General features: G+C 30.6%; 1 non-coding gene across 1 annotated transcript; it reads left to right on the forward strand.

Moving 5' to 3' along the window:
* The first annotated feature begins 623 nt into the window (after window positions 1-623).
* On the forward strand, window positions 624-730 carry LOC131170776 (small nucleolar RNA R71). The gene has a single exon (XR_009141543.1). It is a non-coding gene; the product is annotated as a small nucleolar RNA R71 (small nucleolar RNA).
* Window positions 731-7,138: the final 6,408 nt, after the last annotated feature.

Raw genomic sequence — 7,138 nt, forward strand, 5'->3', positions numbered from 1 at the left:
TGGGACTTTGTTCTTGCTGTTTTGGTGGAGGGTTCATATTTTTCTACTGAAAATTAGGCAATGGTTGCCTATTTTGCTGATATGGAATTCCTTGTTGCTGTTGTGGTTGAAAATTCTGATTTGGAACTTGACTTTGCTGATTTCCCCATGAAAAGTTGGGATGATTCCTCCAAGTTGGATTATAGGTTTGAGAGTAAGGATTCCCCATTTGCTTGTTTCCATAATTACCAACATATGCAGCTTGCTCTCCATAGTCTACTCCACAGCTGGTAGTTCCCTCTGCATAAGCCACTTGTTGTGAACTTCCAGATGATGATGATGAACTAACCAACATACTCAAATCTTCCATCTTCTTAGCCAAAACATTTGTAAGTGCATCAAACTTTGCATTAATCATGTTGAATGGATCAAGGTCATACATTCCAGCAGCTTGCCTCTTTTGAGTTGGAGCTGGTCCTCTTGGACTACTCCAAAGATGAGTATTCTTTGCAATTTTCTCCAATAGCTCATAAGCTTCATCTTCATGCTTCATAATAAATTTCCCTCTTGTTTGAGCATCAATAATCCCTCTAATTGCAAGAGTGACATTTGTGTAAAAATTCTGATTTATCATCCATTTCGGAATGGCATGATGTGGGCATTGTCTCTCTAATTCCTTCCATCTCATCCATGACTCATAGAGAGTTTCATCTTCTCTTGGTCTAAAAGCTGTCATTTGATTCCTCAATTCTTGAGTTTTTCCAGGTGGAAAATATTGTGCAAGAAATGCATCAGTGAGTTGCTCCCAATTTGTGATGGAGTTGTAAGGTAAAGAATCAAGCCAATCCAACGCTCTATCTTTCAAAGAGAACGGGAATAGCTTCAATCTTGCTGCATCATCAGACACTCCAGGTTGTTTTTGCATGTCACAGATCATAGCAAACTTCTTTAGATGTGTGTGTGGATTTTCGGAAGGATGTCCTCCGAATTGGGAATTTTGAATCATTTGAAGAACTCCAAAATCCATCTTGTAACTATTTGTATCAATTCTTGGTCTTGCTATGCTTTCTCTCAAGTCATCAAAACGAGGAAAAGCATGATCCATCATACTTCCCCTAGGCACATTAGCATTTACAACCTCTTCACCTTGGGCTACATTTTCATTGTTTCGATCATTTCCAGCATTACCACCAATTCTAATTCTTTCATCAGCCATGACTTCTTCTAATTCAATTTCTCTCAATGCTTCTTTTCTTCTTTTGGTTTCTTTCTTGTTGGCTTTACAAAATTTCTCAATTTCAGGATTGAACAATAAGGATGTGTCACTTGTGCTTCTAGCTCTTCTCATAAAAGATTAAAAGTACCTAAAAAAGAACAAACAAACACAAAAAATGAAAAGATAACAAAAATAAAACTATAAACAACTAAAATAATCAAGAATTCAATCTTAAACAAACAACTCCCCGGCAACGGCGCCAAAAACTTGATGTGTCCCTACCGCAAGTGCACGGGTCGTACAAGTCGTATAGAAAAAATATCGTTCCCACGAGGAGTTGTGTTAATGATTGAATTTTTGATATAAAAAGTTGACTAAATTGAACTATCTTTGAAATTAAAGTAACAAATTAATGGGTATTGGAGTATGAAATCTATATGTGCAAAATTAATAATATATCCAACCATGTATTAATTAAACTAAAATTGCATCAAATTGAAATAAGCAAATTCAAATATTGCAAGATTTAAAATGGCAAGTAATTAAATTCAATTAGAAATTAACAATAATAAAAAGGCGATTCCGGAGTTCGAGATTTCATATTCAAGCTATTTTGGGATTTTTAAATTGGTTATCCAATCTTGTGGAACTTACGGGTTTTAAGGAGATTAATTCTTAAATCCTTTGAATACCCTTTCGAGTGAGACAAAGAGTGCCTTAATCAATCTAATCCTACTTTCGTGGAGTTAGAGTTAATTAAGACCCATTAGGTTCTTTAATTAATCTGTGAATCCTCTTAATCCTTAGCCTATTTCTAGGTCTAAGTTAATTAAGTCCAATTTCTTGATTATCTATCACAAGGCCTTCTCCTTTCGGTGCCTCAACCATGGATTAAGAACATCACTTAATGGGATCCTACACTAAGCATGTCATTAAGCACACAAGAAATGAATAAAACTCATTAAGACCACAAAATATGGATTACCCAATCAAAATCCACAAAATATCTCAAATATTACAACCCTTACTCCAGAATCAATGGTAAACTACTCACTACCCATAATGCTTACAAGATATATTGAGTTTAAATGGAAATAAAGCTTTAATCTAAGCTAAGAAACAAGAAACTAAGCACTAGAAATGTAAGGAAAGAAAGAAATCTGCAAATCTTGGTTGAAAATGGTGTGGAAGGTGAAAATGACTCTTCAAATTTTGCCTCTCCTCTTCCTTTTCTTTTCTGCTCCTTGTTTTCTCCTTTTTGTCCCCCTTCTAAAATGGGAAATGGGACTATTTATAGCATTTTCTGACATGGAGCCCTAAAATGGCGTGTTTGAGGAGGGATTTTCTGAGGGAATCTTCTGCCAGCTCATTAATGAACTCTTTATGGGACTGCATAAGTAGACTGCATAAGTCATGCAGTCCCTTATGCAATTTTCGGCTGGTTTCTGGTTCACTTATGCGAAACTGCATGACTTGGTGCGTAGGTTATGCACAATTCCGTGAAAGTGCATAAGGGAGGCGTGAATGTGCATAAGCTATGCAGTCTCCTTATGTACATTTCAGCAGGTATTGGAACAGTGATTTTTCTCCTTATGCAGATCCGCATAGCTTATGCAGCAAGTTATGCACAATTTTGGCCAATGCATATTTCAACTTTGAAACTTGTTTTTGGCATCTTTGGCTGTAGAGATCACTCCTCAATGGCAAAATTTCTTTTTAGTCCTTCCAAAAACACCATTTTTCCTACAAAACAAAGTAAAAATTACAAATTAATCCAAAATTGACAATTATGAAAAACTAACTAAATAACTAATGAAATTAGCTAAAAATAACTAATAATAAAATAAAATGGCTATGAAATTAGACCTAAATGACTATGCAAAATGTATGCATCAAGAGTATTGATAAAAGGTATAAAATACCAAATATAATTTGATAAATTAAATAATCTAATATATTTAATCTTTTTAAATTTATTTAAATAAGTTAAATATAAAAATAATAAAATTCTCAAATTATAATATATTTATATAAAAAATTAATAAAATTTATTAACAGTATGAATTAATTAATAATGCAAAAAGTAATATATTTTATCAGTATGTAGTCTTGAATTGAAAGAGTAAAGAATAATTATTTTTTTTTGAATTATGATAGTATTATAATTTGTATTATTTTAAAATAACTTGTAATGTGTTTTAAACTGTTTTTTTTATTATTTTCTATTATTATGACTATAAACTTATGTAATAATATATCATGAAAATAATTGTGTAAAATAGATATAATGACAGTCGAGCTCAAGCTTATTGAACTGAGCTCAAGCTCGAGCTCAAGTTTAAGCTTATTGAATTTGAAATCGAGTTTATTAAACTCAAACCAAGTTTGACCTTATTGAGTTTGTGTTCGAGTTTATTTTAATGAATTTATCTAGCTTGACACGAGCCGACCTTGAGTTTGGGTCATTAATATAATAAATGACATAAAACAAGCCGAGTTCAAATTGAACTCGAATTCAACATATTTTAAACGAGTCGAACTTGAGCCTCAATGTTAAAGTTCAAACCGAACTCGAGCCTGAACCAATATTAATGAACTAAGTCTGAACAAGTCAAAGCTCCGCTCAACTCATTTACACCCCTATATAACATTAACATTTTATCTCAAACCTACACGACATCAGAGCTCTTCAATATTAGATCATCCGTAGATGTACTTGCCTACAAACTTTACACTTCATATGCTTATGCTTAGCCGTGAAAGGTGTATAATTTATATTGGTTTGAATTAAAGTATTTGTGTTATATATAAGATTTGAACAAATTTTCTCTCTTCTAAAAATGAAATTAGACTCAGTCTATTTGCTCCACAATAAGCTAAAGTAAAACAAAACCATCGTTGGATAATTTCACAAGCAAAACAGACGAATCATAATTATGTAATTTTTTCAACATGTTAGATAAAATTTTCATCACATTATGAAAATATATCAATTACATATTCATTAATAAATTATAAAAATTTTCAGTGCAATATGTAAATTTTACATCTAATTTATGTAATTTAGAATTACGAATAATTATTGATAAATTTGTATTATAAGTCTTGAATAGTTTACATAATTTTATATATTTCATATATTAAATAAAAAATGTCATCACATTATGAAAATATATCAGTTTTATATATTTATTAATAGGTTGTTTAATCTTTCACCTCAATATGTAAATTTTATATCAAATCATGTAATTTCGGAATTAAGAATAATTAATTATTGATAAATGTACATAAGTTATTGTATTAATTACATAATATGAAATTTTATTAATTACATATTTATTAATGGATTATGTAAAATTTTCATTAAAATATTTAAATTTTACATTGTAATTTAGAATTATGAATGACTATTGATAAAAAAAATAATTTTAAAAAAGTACCTTGTGATTTTATATTTTATATATCAACTCAACTCAACTAAACTTTTATTTCAAAAATTTACTGGGGTCAACTATATGGATTATCTTTCTCCACTTTAAACGATTTTGGATTAAATCCTCAGAAATGTGTAATACTTCTAGGTCATATTGTACTACTCTTTTCCAAGTTAGTTTAGGTCTATCTCTTCTTTTCTTTCTATCCTCAAACCTAATGTGCTCTACTTGTCTAACTGGAGCCTCTGTATGTCTATGCTTCATATGAATAAACTACCTCAATCTCTCTTCTCTCAACTTATTCTCAATTGGCACCACTCCTACCTTTTCTCTAATACTCTCATTACGGACTTTATCTAGTCTAGTATGACCACTCATCTATCTTAATATTCTCATTTTCGCAACTCTCATCTTAGATACATATAACTCTTTTATTGCCTGTCACTACCAGATAACATGGCCGGTCGTATGACTGTACGGTAAAATTTTCCTTTCAATTTATTAGGAATCTTACAATCACATAAAACTCCCATGGCACGTCTCCACTTCATCCATCCAGCTTTAATCATATGACTAACATCCTCCTCACATCCTCCATCTACTTGAAGGATTGAACCGAGATATTTAAAGTGATTATTTTGGGACAATATCACTCCATCCAAACTAGCTCATTTCTTATTATTGGTTTGGCCTTCACTAAACTTACAATCCATGTATTCTGTTTTTATTTTACTTAACTTAAAGCCCTTTGACTCTAGAGTACTTCTCCAAAGCTCTACCTTTTTATTAACTCCTTCTCACGTCTCATCTATCAGAACTATATCATCCGTAAGCATCATGTATCAAGGGACACTCTCTTGTATATGTTTCGTAAATTTATATAGAACTAATATAAAAAGGTAAGAGCTCACAGCTGAACCTTAGTGTAATCTAACTGAGATAGAAAAATTACTTATGTCTCCTCCCATTATGAGCACAATAGTAGTTGCTCCTTCATACATATATTTCAACACTTATATGTACCTAATAGATACCTTCTTTTATTCTAACACTCTCCATAAGATATCTCTTGGAACACTATCATAAGCCTTCTCCAAATCGATAAAAACCATATGTAGATTTTTTTTCACATCTCTATATTTTTCAATCAAACTTCTAATAAGAAAGATCGCTTCCATAGTTGAATGACTAGAAATGAAGCCAAATTGATTGGGAGAGATAGAAGTGTCATGACGTAGTCGATGTTTCACAACTCTCTCCCACAATTTCATAGTACGGCTTATGAGTTTAATTCCTCCATAGTTTAAGCAATTCTATATGTCTCCTTTATTTTTAAAAATAGATATTAAAACACTCCTCCTCCATTCATTAGATATTTTCTTTGAGTTTAAAATCTTATCAAATAATTTAGTTAATCATGCCACTCCCACATCTCCCAAACACTCCCATACTTCAATTGATATTCCATTGGGTCCACAGGCTTTACTCACTTTCATTCTCTTAAGTGCTTCCTTTACTTCTGAAAATATAATCCTTCTAGTGTAATTCACATTGTTTTCTATTGTTTTGTCGTCTATATTTACGCTATTACCACTTTGATTATTATTAAAGAGATCATTAAAATAATTTCTCCATCTTTCTTTAATGTCCTCTTCTTTCACCAACACTTTTCTTTCTTTATCCTTAATACACCTAACTTTATTAAGATCTTGACATTTCTTTTCTCTCCTCCTTACTAATTTATAAATATCTTTCTCCCCTTCTTTAGTTTTAAGTTTCTCATATAACTTTTTAAAGGCTTGCGCTCTTGCTTGACTAACTGCCTTTTTCACCTCTCTTTTTGCTATATTGTACTGCTCGTAAGTCTCATTATTATCACACTTAGGTAATTTCTTATACAATTCTCTCTTTCTTTTCACTGCCTTTTATACTTCCCCATTCCACCACCATCTCTCTTTTGAGGGTGATCCATGTCTTCTAGACTTTCTATGCACTTTTCTAACTATTTCTCTAATCTTTGATGCTATCTGTATCCACATACTATTAGCCTCTATATCCAGCTTCCATATTTCGGACTCGAGAAGCTCATTTTTGTATGTCATTAAAAATTAATTTATTTTTTATTAAATAAGTTTCTTGTGATTTCTTATCGTTATTTATATATAACAATGAAAAATATATATAATTTTTTTTAATATGTTAGGTAAAAGTTTTATCAGATTTTATATTTTTAAAATGTTCTCATATTAAATAATTATTGTTAAATTATAAAAGTATTTAATTAATAGCTCATATATATTATATTGATAGTTGATAAAAATGTACTAATATATTATATATTTAATTGTACTTATATTATATTTAATTAATTGCTTATATGATATTGAAATTTTCTTCTAATTCAATAAATTATTTTTCCTTAAAAAAAATAAATGTTGAAATTCGATTTTCTTTTATAAAAAAACTTAGTCCATATATATCTTTTGGTTAATAGTGAAAAGAAACAATA

Source organism: Hevea brasiliensis, chromosome 11, assembly GCF_030052815.1.
Source record: "Hevea brasiliensis isolate MT/VB/25A 57/8 chromosome 11, ASM3005281v1, whole genome shotgun sequence".
In the NCBI taxonomy this organism is placed as follows: domain Eukaryota; kingdom Viridiplantae; phylum Streptophyta; class Magnoliopsida; order Malpighiales; family Euphorbiaceae; genus Hevea; species Hevea brasiliensis.